This window comes from Pholcus phalangioides, unplaced genomic scaffold (assembly GCF_987345545.1).
Source record: "Pholcus phalangioides strain wild (caught in Gottingen) unplaced genomic scaffold, Ppha-v1.0 ptg000007l_1, whole genome shotgun sequence".
NCBI lineage: Eukaryota > Metazoa > Arthropoda > Arachnida > Araneae > Pholcidae > Pholcus > Pholcus phalangioides.
In genome coordinates, this window is record NW_028301600.1 from 56,972,690 (window position 1) to 56,990,423 (window position 17,734).

At 34.3% G+C, this 17,734-nt stretch overlaps 1 protein-coding gene across 1 annotated transcript in view; it reads left to right on the forward strand.

Moving 5' to 3' along the window:
* AdamTS-A (ADAM metallopeptidase with thrombospondin type 1 motif A) overlaps positions 1 to 11,441 on the forward strand; it is a 228,653-nt gene extending 217,212 nt beyond the window's left edge. Inside the window, exon 36 of the mRNA XM_089233594.1 lies at positions 2,940 to 11,441. The gene's annotated coding sequence lies outside the window, so the exon portion shown is untranslated. The remainder of the gene's footprint in view (positions 1 to 2,939) is intronic.
* Positions 11,442 to 17,734: the final 6,293 nt, after the last annotated feature.

Below are 17,734 nucleotides of genomic sequence, written 5' to 3' on the forward strand. Positions count from 1 at the left end.
CTTAGTACTTGTAGAGAAGAAATATTCACAGCTACTCGATGAAAGATAGTTAGCCTAGTACTGGAATTCTCGTCTTGTACACATTCACATGATTCGTATCGACGTGGAGACAATTCTTATTATTTTTTGTTTTCTCACAAGAAATTCAGTATTGATGATCATGTAAAGAATCTGATTGGAGGGCCCTGTTGCTAGATGTGGGGACTATAACTAGTGTACTAGGGAAGAGGGAATAGGGTTTTTTCGCAGTAAAAACAATAAATGAACCCCCTTTCCTGAGGAAATCCTATATATGCATGCCTATGGTTAGGAAGCCAAAAAACATTTATTTTATTTCCTAAGAAATTCAAGCATATTTTTTCATAAGTGCTCAATGCAATTAGTATTTATATAACTTTCTCAATCTTTTCCAATGTCAAAAAATTTGAAAAGTAAAAAATATCGTGAAAATGGCAAAAATATCTTGAAAATGCCACTGTCACATTGTTTAGCAAATTGCCTATTTTACCAAAATAGTAATTAAAAAATATATATATAACAAATGTGTGTGTTTTATTTATGAGAGAAATTCAAGCTATGAATAGATTTGATGAAATAATTTTTAGGGGCCATTCAAGTATTACGTCACACAGCGTTGATGGTGGGGGAGGGGGGGGGTTTCCAATTTGCTGACTTTTGATGACAAGGGGGGTTTGGATAATGCTTATGTCATCAACCATCCTTTATGAAAATACAAAATATTTTTAATGGCATCTTACTCTGTGCGCCAAAAACGAGAAAGACCTTTCGATAGTTTGTGAGCACTTCTTGAAGTAACATTCCCCCTATTGATAAGTGCCCTACAGAGCCACTTTAGTGATCTCTAAATGTTTTGCGGATACAAGTGATCTGGAAATGTGTCCAGGCCCCTTAAGTGCTTTGGAACTGTGCCATGCATCACTCAAGTGATCCATAATTATATGCCCCAGATCACTTAAATAATCTGAGAATGTGCCGCAGGTAACTTGAGAGATATAGAACCGCACTGTGCTCTAAAACTATGTAACATGTCACTCTAGGGAAATCTAAATGTGTCACGGATGGCTTAAGTGTTCTGAAACTGTGTCCCAGGTCATTTAAGTGATCTGAAAATGTGCCATGGGCTGCTTAAATGATCTGGCATTGTACCACGGGACACTTAAGTGATCTGTAAATGTGCTGCTTAGTTCATTTTTACAAAATTAGGTTTGAGGAGGGCAGGCCGCATCAGATAACCCCCAGGGCCATATTTGGTCTGCGGGCCAAGGGCCTTTATGCGATTTATCATTATATTGCTTAAAGAGTGGGTCTTAATGAATTTATTGAAGATAAAGTTTGAGTTCATAGCCTTCAACTAACATTGAAATTAACAGAAATTTATAATAACATATAAAAGTATGTTCTTCTGAAATTTCAATTAAAAAACAATTTTGATCGTCGGGAGGAGAGGGGGCATGAGCCCCCCCCCCTTGTACGTCTCAGATCCCACCAATATGCTTTAGGATTCAGAGTGGCAGAGCTGATGACGAGATTTCGCTGACAGGGGGGGGGGTTAGGGAGTCAAAAATGGCTAAAAATTTGCTTACGCAATACTTGAACAACCCCTTACAGAAGAAAGTAATTTTTGATACATTAAATGTGGCTGGGAACACAACCAAATAAACAATGAATATGTTTTTGAAGATGAAAGGGAATACAATGCCCACATGTAAAAGTTTAGTGACTAAATTACTCAATGATAACCGAAGTCAACGAAAACCTAGGTATTGTACTTGGCAACTGGAATTGAAACTGCTTTTTTTTTTTTCACATCAGCATTAGATTAAAAACTAGATTGAATGAGCATGCTCATTTTGTGTTAAAAATGAAGAATGAAAAATTGACCATCGCCACTCACTGCTGGCAAGAGGGCCATAGATTCAAATTTCAGGAAGTGGAAGTTTTCCATAAAGTCCATGGCTGATTTAAACTTTCACAAAGACACATATATTTGGACCTTCAAAAATAAATTAGTAAACGACAATAAATCAACACCACCGATCCCAGTGCCAAGGCTAAAGTTCATTATGAGCAGAAATCGTAAGAAAATTTGAATAAACCAATCAAATAGCTCCATTTCACAAGCACCCATTCCCCCTCCCCCCCCCATTAAGCAAACCCATAGGATCCCATGTGGTATCCTTAGTTTCTACCTACCTTCCCCCCACCCACAATTCATTTCTTCACAAGAAGTACTATCACATTTTTTTTTTTTTTAAATACTGGCATAGGCATTCTGTGAAATAGTTTGTACCGATGCAAGGTATTTCACATTTCTTCTTCTGAACACCTAATTTTTTTAAATTATTCTATGAAAAGTACCTTGGATAAACCAAAACTTGTGAATTGAGGCTCAGATAATCGGGGTCCTACTGTGTTATAAAAATATTAATTTCATCACTTGGATTAGTCATACTTAGTGAACAGATGCTTTAATTTGTGTTACTACTTCACCAAACACCAACTCTGGCCATATCAATTTACTGCCATTAATGAGATGAGTTGGAAATGAAGGCGCTGTCTATCAGTGGTTGCCTCAAGTTCGTTAGGGAAAATATCTTATCTATATCCTCCCTTGGGTTCGAACCCGGGACCACGGCAACAACCTTCACGGTGGTAGTCGAGCATCTTTCCACCACGCCACTCGGTATTAATTTGTGTTACTAGCATTCTAAGAAAGATGGTCATCAAACAGGTTTACTTTCACAGCTTGTAGAGCAATAGCAAAATAATTTTTGTTTTTTTCTTGCATGCAGATGTTTGCCATTTAAGGCAAAAATAAATATATATTCTAACAAATTCTACCAATGTTTTATTTATGACATGTTTTGTAATTAACACCTTTCAAAACAACTCATGCATTCAAATTTTCTTTTCTGCAGTATCTTATTGATATAAAGAATTCAGAAAGTGCCATACTGAAAGTTCCAAAGGATGGCTGTTTTACTGTCTTGTCTCCAGCATTCCATGAGGCACTTTGTGTGCGAAATCTGGTCAGTGTGATCAATATGGTTGGTGCAATTTAGGATGTGGAGGCTGCTGCTGGCAGCAGCTGTAATAGCCCACCAGTCACTGCCAAAGCACCTGCACTACTGTGATCAATTACTGTTCTCTTTGTTTATTATGTCAACTTGTTGTGTCATATTCTGGTAGAGAAATGAATCTCTTGACATTGACGTGTATATCTTTTTTTGGGAGATATACTTGGCTTCTAGGTTTACGAAACATACATTTTTATTTAAATTCAAGAGATCTCCAATATGAACGTTTCTGTACATTTATTCATAGCAAAAAACCAATAAACATTTCATTTTTATCTGTGAACAAAACCTCTTTAACTGAAATAGAACTCGCATCTAGTTATATATGTAGTTCTGATATTAAACTATGTAAAAAGTCAGTTTATCAAAGTTTTACACAGTACTTACATAATTTTTCTGGTGGCTCAACTAATACAACTAAAAAGTATATTTTATATCAATGCTTAAAATAGAAAAGTTGACTTTTTTGTGTGATCAGTGAATAAGAGAAAATGGAGAATGTTTGTTATTTATTTTGTTGAATAAATTTTTGTGTAGTATCTGTTGTATATATTTTTATTCAAAAATTGAATTATATACATATGTATTTTATGTTTGTGTTTGAAGAACCAATGTACATTTTTGAAAGACTTAATGAAAGGTTGTGATGTTTCAATATCATCTTCATTCCTATTTGTTTGTATAATTCTAGAATGTTTCATCTGTTTTTTTCACCATGTTTTGATAATGCCATATTTTATAATAATGTGAAATAAGTACTATCTAAGTATTTATACATTTTTGCTACGGTAAGTGGATGTAAAAATTGAGATGCACCAGCTTTTATACGTTGCTCAAAATTTTTAATGGCAATTTTAAATTTTTTTCTCACAATATTAAGTAATGAATGTTTGATTGTAAAGTTGTTAGTTTTTCTATAATGCCAAAATACTTGCTTTCAAATTCTACTATGACTTTTGAAAAGACTTGTGTTCCTTTTATATTACTTTAAGTAATGCCTTAAATCTTTTGAAGGCATTTGAAAAATATGTGTCAAGGAAGCTCAATTATTTTAAATATTTAATAGGGTAAACACAGTTGTTGCTTAAATGTTATCACTTGCTATTGTGATAAACAATAGCTTTGAGTGTTTGTAACCCGATTTCAAATACTTTAAATTATGCATTTTTCAAAATCTCTGAATTTTATTTAAAAACTAGTTATTTGTGAAAACCCCTATTTCCTCATGAAGGGTTTCCTTCATGCCATCAGTTTGCTTTTGGAAATGACTTTCATACATCTAAAAGATATAAATCAAATTATTTGCTATTTCTGTATATTTATATACCATTCATGCAAAAATGTAAATTACATTTTTTTTTTAAATGAGTAGCTCTGGTTTTCATTCATTTCCGAACTATGAAGCAGACAGATATGAATACACACGCAAAAGAAAAAAAAAACCACACTATATATAGTTGCATTTCTTATTTAAAAGTAATGTTTTCTTCTATTTCTTTGTTTAATTTTTCATTCCCTCATTACCAGAAAAACTATGATCAGTTGGTTGCTAAAAATAGTAAAGACCATGTAAGATGAGGGAACATTTTGGTGTGTCTGAGTGTATAGCAATTATTTTTCACTATCTAGGTGGCTTTGAAAGTTCCTCTATTTTTGGCTATGAATTTGGTACAAACATATGTCTTTGTGTGTGCATTATCATGTTTATACAGTTCTTTAATTTTTAAATGAGAAACTTTTTAAAATGTGTTGTTTTGTAAAAAAGAAAAACTAATCTTTTTTTATCATCTGTTTTGAAAACAAACATTTAAAACTAGTTCCTATTATGCATAAAAACTCAAATAACAAAAAAAAAAAATTAAAAAATACAAAAAGCTACAATTGAAGTGTGGAGTTATAATGTGTAATTTTTTTTGTGTGTAAATATAATTTGCTAAAAAAATGTCAGGGTTGAATAGTGAATGGCACTTATTGCACATGAAGGGGGCTCTATGTGACTGAGGCCATGGATTAATATGACTATGATAAGACTTATTCATGATACCAACTTGTGAGCTGTTGGAGTGTTTGAGAAGTAACTATTGCAAGATAAAAAATAGTTTTTTACTATTATGAACTGTTCTTTGAGTCACTTTGATGTAACAAATCTTTTTTTTTTCGATTTTTTTTACAACATATCAGCAAAACTATTGATATTCCTTAATTCTAGGATATAATTTTTTTTTGTTCATTTGATACACATTTTGCAATTATTTTTGTATTATCATAAAATAAGTAATATCTTTTTGCTATGGTGATGCACTATTGAGTCATTTCATTTATCAACAATTTTCAATCTATGAATAATCTGTTATTAATGTGATCCTTTATTTGTTAGAGTGTACGTGTAAATTTAAGCTTAAATACATGTAAATTTCATGGGCATATCTGAATTTATAGTTCATAATGATTAATTTTAAAAATTGTCATGTAAGTTAATGTTTATATAATAATATATCACCATAAGTTTTCTAAAAATTGTTTCATAAAGTATAGCAGTTTCTAAATTTAAAACCCCATAAATATGATACTAATATTAAGTGTTATAACTTCATCATTTTTTGAAGATGTGAGATAACTCAAATTTTTTCCTTCAGTCGAGTTTACTGTTTCACTGTAATCATCCATCGTGTGACATCAAACTGATAAATGTCAATATCAAAAATTTTGTGTTAAACAGGCAATATTTCAATCGCTGTTCATTTATTATCAAATCTATTGCATTTTTAGATATACCTGATATACTCAGAAGGGATTCAAAAATCACTGAAAAAAAAATTGAATACTTAGTAACTTAACAATAGTTGAGAGAAGTAATATTTTTATTATAAAGGATGCTCCATGTTTGGTATCACAAGAATGTTCAGGATATATATGTAAAAAAAAATAGTTTTTTTCTTTAAGAACTACCAAGTGTGAGAGAATTTGATTAATTTTTTTTTCTTTTATAAATTTCTCTTTTGTATTTGTATTTTTAAATTTTGCCAAAAAGCTGGATTCAAGAATTGTTTGTTGTTTCAGACTAAAACCTTTTCGCATGAATTTGGTTCTTACAGAATTTAAGGATTGAAAAAAAATCACATTTTATTAAAAAAAAAAAATCATTATTTATAACAAAGACGAAAAATTGTGTAATCATAGTAATTTCCCTTTTCCAGATGCTCACATGGACTGGCTTGTTTTTAACGTAATATTGCATTAAAACGATCTTATGTATGAAAGAATTAAGCTGTTAAAAAAGGTTAATAGAAAAATAATTCATGTTATAAAAGAAATAATTGCATACAGTGAATCTTTGATTTGCGAACATAATTTGTTCTGTGAATGTGCTTGTAATCCAAAATGTGTACATCCAACCACATTTTCCCATAAGGAATAATGCAAACTCAAACAATTCTTTTCGCAACCATCTCTCTCATGCCAGCTATGACTTTTCAAAGATAAAGTGCACATTAAGTTATTTTATATCAATGAATTTTTACATATTTTATATTGAAAGCTGAAGTATGATCAGAGTGATAAAAAGGAAAGAATTTTCACTGCAAAATCCCTGTTTGCATCAATACATGAGGGTAAGAGTCATTCATGGACTTGTGTCAATTTGTTTAATTCTCCCACAGGGCTGGGAAGAAGCCCAAGTTGAACAAGGGCTCCTCAAACTATTTGAGGTTTTCATTAATACATGTAGGCATACAATATTGTTTTTTTTTAATTTGGTCTTTCTTGTATCCAAATAATAAAAGGATCCCAAAGAAATGCTTGGACCCAACCCCTGAACTCATTAAGACTGCTTGTCCTGGAGTGAGAGGAAGAGAACTGTGGGCTTTTTGGTTGTGGTCATGTGATGCTCATCAGACATGAATAAACAAAGCTTCTTATAGACTGGTCCTCATCTAGGAGGCTTTGGCATACCTACAGCTTGTATATCACTAGTTCACCAAGTTAACATCCAAAATTTTTCTCATCTTGTGAAACACTCATAATCTGAAGTTGTACTGTATTTGAAGTAGTTTGAATATTTTTTTTTAATTCATAATCTGTATGAGACCTTTCAAACCACATAAATATCTATAGTGCTGTACAACTTGAAATTCTAGTGATTTTCTCTTGATCTCAGAAGCATCCAAGTTTTCTGCGTATTTAGTGAATGTAAGGCTATTAGTTTTTCTTCTCCCCCCCCCCCCATCATGTACAGATGAAGCACCAAGGGAAAAAAGCTTATAAAGCATCTTTGAGCAGTTACTTGAGAAGTTTGGTGTATTACTTAGAATTTACAATATAAAGAGTTATCAGGGTTATTTTGAGTTAAAAATTAGATTTTTTTTCAACTTCCAAATTACTTGGCTGCAACTTTGAAAGTGCCATTTTTTGTCTGTCTATCAGAAAGCTGTGAAAATTTGGGAATGTCTTAATAAGAGGATGAGAAAGAAACATGAGTGGGAGACAGAGACTTGAAGGTTAGGATATGATGATGGTGTCAATGTATACATATGTATATATTAGGTCACCTGCACATATCATTGATGTTGTAGGGGCATCACACCACGTATCTTTCCTCTCATGGAAAGAAATCAAGAGCAAAATAAATCTTTTCCAACATTCAACAGTAAAGGATGCTGGATATATATGAATTGAAGCACATATGTTAATTTTTTACAATTATAGGACTGAACTACTCAAGTTTTATAGCAGGATATATCTAAACATCTCTAACACAACTGTTTCTATTCCTACTTCTCATTAAAGAGTATGATGTTGAGTTTACATGAATGTGCCTTGCATGTGAAACTCTTTTATGAACACTGTGATCCTAAAGCTATGTGTATATTTTTGGTCTTTAATGTGGCCCCAAAACTCTCCCCACCCCTTTATTAAAATATTCATAGTTTCATAATTTTCTGATGAGTAGTTGAGACTGTAAATAGTTTTCGCAACATGCTTCAATTATAGACACCCTGTATGTATACATAAACTATTATTTTATATAATCTTCATGTTGGCTGAGACATCTACTTGGTCAATACAACAAAAATTTTCATTTAAAATGGAAAAAAATATCTTTGCTGTTGTAGCCACATTTTTACAGTTGCCTCACGTCATTGTCAGAATAGAACTGGGTGCAAGATAAATGTTATTCAAGGAGGGAGAACTAGTTATAATTACTAAAGGCTAGATCTAGACTAGGTGGATTGCTCTACAGTTCCTACTTGTTTGCATAAGAGTGATTAAATTAGCATAGTGAGTGTAGGCCTATGTGTATTGTGTTCGATAACATTTTTTATAATTATTAAGAGTTTTCATTTTTTTTAATAAGAATATAGTCATCCTATGTCAAAGAATTGGATAATTCAAACTGTTTTGCTGTTATCTTCTCAGATTCAAATTAACCAAATTTCACTGTATTATTCTAATTTGAGCCACTTATTTCAACATCTAGCCATCCTAATTTTGTAATATGCAGTTATGAACAACACAAAGCTGTTAAAATGCTTACATAAATGAATAGCAGCATCTGTTCATGTGTAAAAATTTACTGATTTCCATCACACAACTCATCCACCCTTGTTGCAAGCCTTGTTTTTTTCCTACTTATTTACATTGTTATACAAATCATGGCTTGACTACTTAAAATTCATTCAAACATCAATTTTGATTTAAATGGGGCTGTAAGAGATGTTTTTCCCTTGAAAATTATAAGTTTATCAAGAAATAGCATATTATAGGAAGTGCAAATCCGTAAAAGAAAAATACTATAATCTGATTGAGTCGTGATTCATAAAGGGTTTGTGTTATTGGATTGTCAAGAGTATGCGGAGAACATTTAAGAATGAAAGTATTAATACATTAGAAAAAAGTTCTGGGATTTATTTTATTATAGAACAATGAATACAGATAAAACCTGTTTGTTTGGCGTTTCCTTCAAAGTAACTACTCTGTGTAATTATATATATATATGCATTTTTTTGCCATTGTTCACACAAAGGTTTGCAACCCACATTAAAATCTTTTTTGTCAAACCCTCTAGTGGCTTCATCACTGATCTTCTTTGGAACGTAAGAATTGTTGCCACTTAAGCAAATTCGTTATCTGAGGAAAAGGCCACATACGGCAAGATCAGGGGAATAAGCTGGTTGTGAAATTATTAGAATGTGGTGTTTTAACAGGTAAATCTGATACCAGGAGAGGCCTGTGAGCCCTTAAACATTTGCATGATTCGGTGAGACGCAAGCGACCAGATCTTTGGAATGCCAAGGCATGGGTGCTCCATCATGACAATGCACCAGCTCATCGGTCCCTCCTGGTGTCAGATAACCTGTCAAAACAACATTTCAATACTTCTACAACCAGCTTATTCCCCCTGATCTTGCCTCATGTGACTGTTTCTCTCGGACAAAGAATTTTCTTAAGGGGCAAAGATTCTCAGTTTCTGAAGAAGTACAGCAAGCAGAGACGAAGGCACTGCAGTAACAAAAAAAGGCTAAGAAATCACCAAGAAATAAGGCAAGTATACAGAAAATACAAAACTCTTAATGTATTTTGACACACAGTAGGTGTTGTCTTCAGAGGAAAAAATATTTAACCACCAATCACACAAACACACTGACTGAGGATTACACTTGGGTTGAATACCGAATCTTAACTCTCAGTTGTGCTCTCCTAGCTGAGAGTTAAGATTTGGTATTCTCGATTAGTGGTTACATATTCTTACTCTGAAGATGACACCCCACTATGTATTGAAATGCATTAGGAATTTTGTATTTTCCAAATATTTGCCTTATTCGTTGGGGTGATTTCTTAGTATTTTTTAGTGAAGTTTATCTATACAGGAAACATTTTATTTTTCTGGATATTATGCTGAGGTGAACTCGGAAAGAAAAGCCATCTATACACTTCCGCAAAAAAAGCTTGTAATCCGCATTTACATCTTTGTATGAACAATAGCAAAAATGTATAATTGCACAGGGGAGTTTGTAGGAAACACCAAATATATATAAACAGGTTCTATTTCTCTTCTCTTCATTTTTCCATAATAAAATAAGTCTTAGAACTTTGGAACATAGTAGTATATTGAATGTAGTAATGGCTGCAATTCCAAATTGAAGTGTGAGAACACTATAGAAAGATGCCGAAAATGTATTGAAATTTTTAAAATTCTAACCTCGATCATAAGGGTGCCCAAATGTGAAAAGTCAGAATTCTTGTGGCGATGAAATTTTGGGAGGAAAAACAAGCAATATCCTAAAGCTCATGAATTATTATCCAGTATATGTTGTTGATTCATAATTTTTCATGATATAATAATGGGTCTGCGCCATGACCCTCACAAGGGTGATGCTGACAGGGCTCCAGCTCTTGGGTCTGGGACAGTTACTATCATTTTTTTGTTTTTTCATGCTATAAATGCACAATAGATCCTAGCCTAGGGACCTTGCTCCAGGATGTGGGGGCCATGGTCTGAGCATCCAAACTCTTCAATAATCATTTTCATTCTTGAATTAACGATTCAGAAAAAAATTCCATAACAAAAATTACAAGAGTTTGATTAAATTTATTTTATTGAAAAGAGATTAGTCACATGAAGAGAATTGTTTACATTGTATATTGCCTGTACATAAAAAAATAAAGCTTATACTGCATATTCTGGAAAAAAAAAATCTGATTGTTGCATACAAGAAAGATCCCAAGATTTTTAAGGTCTACGTGTAGAGTAAAAAAAATTTGGCCCCTGGTGTAATAAGTAACAGAAAAACTGGTCTGGAATGTATTGAAAATTTTTATTTATTACATTAAGAGACCTACTATTTATAATTAAAAAGAATAAAATCAATACACTTAGAAAAGTGAAAACTTCTTTTGGTTCAAACATGTCTTGATGATAATAATTTTTTGTCAATATATTCATTCCAATGCCATACAATTGCATTTCAAATGTATAACATTTTTATCACTATTTGTGAGTCATAATATGTGATGGAATTTATAGCAAAAAAAATTCTACTTCTGTGTTTAAGTGCTTCATTTTTTCAAAGAAAGTATCTATAACCTTATTTGAAACATGTCATATATGGAATCTCCTGTTTTTTTTGAAAGAGAATATTAGGATAGTAATAATTTGTGGTTGTACTGGAGAAGGAAGTTTTTTGCAAGAATGATGGGGTATAAGATTCTGCTGCATTTATTTTTCTTCATATAATAATTGATGTATCAGGTTGTTATTTTCATATTTTATAAATTTTATAGCCAAATGTATGTCAAAAGTTATCAAAAACTGTAAAATAAATGAGCTTTCATTGTTTTTTTTAATTTTTGTCTCTTGTATCCCTTTCATTTCACAGATTATATGACATAGTCTTAGTACTCTAATTTCCGGTGAATAAACTGCTGGGGTGTAAAAGAAATACTAAGAAAAAAAATTGCCACTTCTCTCTCCTAAACCATATTACACTTTGTAAACATTCCTCTGAGGAATTTTCTTATTAATTGGTACATGGCAGAATGTATTGCATGTATATGAATAGATCTAATGTAGGGATACCAGACATTTTCTCCTTCAGGATGACATGCCCTCCTTTTCGATGTCATTTCAACTATTGTCCTAGGTTTTAGAAAATTTGCCCTTTTGTCCTTTTTCAAGTGAAAAAAAAATTCACTCTGAAACATGTTTTTATTTTAAGCATTTTCACACCCTTTGATCTCTGTCAAAATTCCCAGAATATCAGAAACCCAAGTTGCCTCTATATAAGCAGGGTCCAGAGCTTGTTCTCCAAGATAATATGAAAAAGTCCAAAAAAAACCTCTGGAATAACAAAACTGCACTATCCATTTCAAGAATACCACTGCTCACCAACAGCTGAACTGTGAAGGGATGGGGAGTGTTACCTGTTCTATTCAAAAATAAAGATAATGAGATACAATGCTCATGCCTATGGTGAAATTGCCCTTGGCAAAAAAGGCAACGCTCCCAAAAACAATAAAACCTCTCGTGTTGCTCCAGACAATGCAATAAAACTGGTCATTTTTATTGTGTGAACAATTATGGAGAAGGATTTTTTTTTGTTTTGCTTTTTTGCAGTTCTGCTTTAGTTGGGAAAAATTGTGTAGGTTTTTTGGTCATATATTATAGTGGTGCCATCTAATAGCAATGCAATAATCTTGGAATTGAAACAACTCCACGTTTTGATAGTGCTATATTGACGATACCCTCAGCAACACTACTCCTGTAGATCTGTGCGACTGGCCCAACAATTCATTAGCACATTCCCTGGGATAGATATCACCTGGTCCTTTGCTTGCACGTACATTTTTTAGAAGATTTAGGACCTCCACGTTTTCTACTTGAATATCGTTGAGAATTTTAATTACCCCATGCAACACCCGTACATTGAATATCATTATCTCTCTGAAAAACCGATGCGAAAAAGTCGTTTAAAGCACTACATTGCTGTCTACCCTAGACCCTCCTCTCGATAAGGGGCCAACTGTCCCCTTACATCCATTATTGACGTATCGAAAAAATGATTTTGGGTCAGAGCCAATGTTATCTGCCAACCTAGATTCAACTTACTTTTTACGATCCCTCATCGCTTTCTTCAACGCTCTTCTTTTATCAGTAAAAAATGATAGGTCACCTCGTCCACTTTTATACTCTCTAAATGCTCTTTTCTTTTAAAGATAAAGGTTACGCACGCTATCCGTGAACCATAGAGGTCGCGATGTACAAACACGCTTTTTTCGAACAATATATATGACCTCGTGCAAAATAGAGGAAAGCTTCGTACTAAATTCTTCCCATCGACTAACCACCCGGACTGATTCCAATCGGTCTTTGAAAACTTCCGCTAACCTTCCTCTCAAAACGTCGAAGTTAGTTCTCCGAAAACAAGGAACCAGTCTTTTGTTGTCAACCTTACCCAAAGAAAAGTTAGAATGAAAACTGATGACACGATGATCACTGGAAGAAAACTCTTCCCCCCCCCCCCCCCCAACATGTTCGAGAAGATCCTCACATGCTGATGGAAAAAATTATCGAGCACCAACTTAAAGTCTTTTTCATATTGATCTCTAGCTGAAATGTTCTCCCAATAGATATCCGGGTTATTGAAATCCCCTAATATGACAACCCTCTTATGCTTGCACATGTAGGAAATTTCGTCATGAAGTTTGGGGATATAGTTTGGATCCCTATTCGGCGGATTGTAACAAACCCCTACAATAAGTTTATGATATCTTTTGTTTTCAAGCTCAACCCATATATAGTTTCGATATCACTTCTCTGCACGTTACATTCTCCATCCTGGAAACATGATTTCACGTATATCAACACTCCACCCCCTTTCCTATCAGATCTAATTCTCAAAAAAAGTATCGTATCCTGAGCTGTGTAAGAAAGATTCATCCCCATCGCCCAAGATTCTCTAATGGCTGTAAGATAAAGGCCCTCCACAACTATCATAGTTTCTAAAAAATCTTTCTTATCACCCAAGTTCCTGGCATTAATTAGCGCACATTTTAATTTGTCTTGTGATTTAGTGTCAATCGAGAAGCCATCCAAGTCAGTGTTGTGTATGAATATCTTTAGTGCTGCCATCTATATTTCAAATTGTGAATGAAGTGTAGTTATTGAATGTTTGTATCATTGCAGTCCTCTTGCTCTCTGCAGCAAGACCTTATAACGGGGAGATCGGCTTGCATTCGCGCCTCGAAGTTGGGAACCACAGAAAACTAATTTCAGCCGACCACCACACACACACAACTACGCTTTAATAAACTGTTATCCATTTGAATTTGGAATCTATTTTGAATCTATTTGGTGACACGTATATATATATATATATATAATATATATATTTATATATATAATATATTACATATATAATATATACGCGGAGCATAATTTAGGAATATCTATCCTAGTGAAATAAAGCAGAGCCGTACTTGGGCACGTGCGAAGGGTGCGGCCGCACCGAGCAGTTAAATTTTGGGAGTCGTAAAAAAACGAAATAAAACTACTTTTATTACATTTGAACTTCAACTTTCTCACAAAGCAATCAAGCACTTAAAATTTTGTCCAAGATCTCTTAAATTCAGACATCGAACCCTCTGGCTAAGGTTTTAACGGAACCACACCCCCTCCAAGTAAAGAGAAGGGTGCAAGTGGATCTGGTGCCCCTGGCGCTAGGCAAGAGGTGGCGCTAAATTCTTTAAAATTCATTCACAATTACACGTGAGAGGCACAATGCATGCTTGCCCGGCTGAAAGAATACCTAGTTGTGGCCCTAACTGAAAGGCCTACAATATTGAAGAGCCAGGCACACTTGAAAATTTTTTCACTGGGCATTACCAAAGCCTCCTAGATACTACTAGGAGGCTATATCACCATCGTCCTAATTTATTGACAAATGGTCTTTTTTACGACCATGCAATAGCGCGGTTTGATAATCTTTCTCGGGTGCCAATGTAAGCCCAGTGCATACCAGGGTGTTCATGGACACTGAGGAAGTAGAGTATGCAGGATTTTCTCGGGGAGGTGGAGGCAGTGTTTTATATTTTTTCCCTTCCCGGAGGGTTACGTTTTTACTGAAAAAATTCACTATAATATAGGGAGGGGGTAGGCCCAAAATCCCACGTTTGCGTACATTAATGCACAAGGGGGGGGGGGATTTGGAAACCATGTTTTAGAGGGCCGCAAAGCTGTTTTCGCAGCGGGTTGCAATCTCTCCCTGAAATAAAGCAATATATTTTTCGCCATCTTCCTTATAGTTCGTAAACAGAATTGGGAGGCGTTTATGATTGGAATCCCGGGCACTTGACTACGAAGCGTGCTGAGTTAACACTTTTTTCCGTTAAATATTACTGGGAGTGGGGTGCCAAAATGGAACCTGGCCCCGGGATACAGGAGGTAAATTTTTGTTCCTAGGTGTGGCTCTGCTTAACTCTGGGCCTGGGTATTATCTGGAACTTAGGTTTCTGAAACAACTGAAGATGCTTAGTTGTGTATGAATGCGTGTGGTTTGTTATAATTTTTCGGTATTAACGTTGCACTACTAGGAAATGCTGGTGAGGCAGACCAGGGATCTGGGGCGCCAAAATGCACGGTTTCCCAGCGTGAAAGAGTACTGTGCTTTTTTTTATCTAATTGCTTCTTGTGAGATGGATAGAAAAACGGCGCCCGAGCGCATTTCGATTCCATGTTTTGAAAGGGGGGGGGGGTATTTTGGAACCCGCAGACGACTCAGCCCTCTCTGGTCATTACTTCAGAAGAAAAAAAAGCTTTCTCTTTTTTTATTCCCCGCAACATAGGGGAACACTCTTTTTTTGTTAGCAGAAAAATGGGGTGATGGAGGGAGATGACTTTCGTAATTCTATTTATTTTTTCTATTACTTCTGAACAACGAAAGTACAAGAAGAAAAAAGGCCCTTGTGTGTGCCTATTCTTATCTTCACGGTAATCTCGGTATACAGTACTGCCAAAGCCTCCTAGATAGACTCCAGTATATAGGAGACTTTGGTAGAAGCATCTACCCAAACCTTGAATTTTTTCTCTCGTCACGTATTTTTCATGTATTTGCACAGTTATTTTTTTTTGTATAAATACCTCAAAAGTTATTTTCTATTTATGTGTATCTAAGTTTTCTAACTCACTTCGGCGCCTCTATAATTTGGCGCCCTGTGCAATTGCACAGGTTGCATCGTCCTTAGACCGCTACTGAGTACGCTTCTCGTATTTTACGGGACGGAACAATGATGTCCCACATTATTTATGGCTCTTGAGATTCGGGTCTGATAGTAAGCAATCTTATATTTTTGGACTTTTCATTTTGTTGTTTATGAAAAAAAGACGTTTTCTCGAATCCACTGACACGAATATAAACTACTTTGATTTTCTGAAAAGTTTCAATGCAAAAGTTTAATGCAATGATTTGTGTATTTTCTACTCAAACTTTCAGAGTCCAGACTGTATTTTATCATAAACTCCCACGCCAAATATTCAGGATGTGTACATATATAGGACCTAACGTATAAGAGAAGCACGGGGAATTTCTTCCATTTGTGAATTATTAATCTCTTTAACAGGAATAATTGCACGAACTTGATTAAAACCAGATATATAAAGAGTTATTTCATTTTAATATCTTATAATATTATTCCATCCTTGAGGTTTGGGAGGTAGAGCCGTCTCAAGAACAGCATGGACTCCCTTTAATATGGCTGGGAGTAAGCATGGGGCTTATACGGATACACTATACAGTTGTGGCCTCAGATCCTGGAGAATGGCTCCTAAGCTGGGATCTTCGGCGGGCTCCCAAGCCAGACTTTCCACGGGCCCTTCTATAGTGAATTTATAGCGTGAAAAAAAACAAAAAATAATGGTAATTGTCACAGGCCCTACCCTAGGGCTGGAGCCCTATCAACCCCACACTTGGGGGGGGGGGGGCACGAATGCAGTTAGTTTTCTATTCTCTATTGGGAAAGTAAGAGACAACCAGTTTACGAAGTTGATCTTGAAACATTATGCTGCCAGATATCATTCATTATCATGTGGCCCTCCGATACAATTGAGGGCCCACGGATTAAGATGACCCTGTTGGGAGGGGCACGGGCTTTTCTATGCTCATTCCTGCACATGCCTCTGATTGAAAAAGATATGGTTGTATGAAAATAAATGTAGTCATATTCTAAATAACCCTAGCAAAAGGAAGCTGATCAACTTTGCCCCATATGGCAAGGTGATCTCGAATATAGTCACCCTTAGCAGTGAGCGGCAGGTGAAGTCCCACAGGTCTCCGCATCATCCATGGTAAGAGAAATGGAAAAAAAATTATCAATTAAATATATATTTTTGTAGTTGATAAATCAAGGTGTCTGAGCCAATTATGAAAACATAAAATATAATTTTAAGGAGACATTTATATCACAAGGGGTACTCCACCGAGGAACCATAATTAGGGAAAGGCTTGATTGCCTGGATGCCAAATTCACCCTTTATTCATCCAAAATCGTATGGATAGGGAGCATAAAAATGGACTTGGCCCCAATTGACTTGAATTAATTTTTATTTCTAGTTGTGAGGCAAACTTAGAGCCGCAAATCAAACCTAGAGGCAAAATTATTGATTCTCCAACCAATTCTGAAATCATTTCTTTCATAAATTCTGAATTTAATAAATTCTGAAATTATGTCTGTCATTTAAAGGCAACCATAATTTTTTATTGGCAGTACATTTTATTTTCTCTTAACTATTAGTTTTTTCGTGATAATTGTTCTTTATTTCGGTTGCTGTAGTCCAGATAGTATATTTGACATTCATATTTTATATGGGCGTCTTTTTTCAACCACCTCGTTAAGCATTTTGCCTGTTGTGTTTTTTTTTACATATTTGTATTAATTCTGAAATTCTTTCATTAATTTCAAATTTTCATTAGTTCTGAATTTTTCCTTCAATTCTCTTTCTTATTTTCAATTCATCAATCATAAATTTTCATTTCTTTTTTCAAAGTATTTCTTTTATGAAGTTTTTAAATTATTTCTTTAAACAATTTAAATTTTTTTCAGTTCTCAATTTTTATCAATTTGATTTTCACTAATTTTTGTTTTAA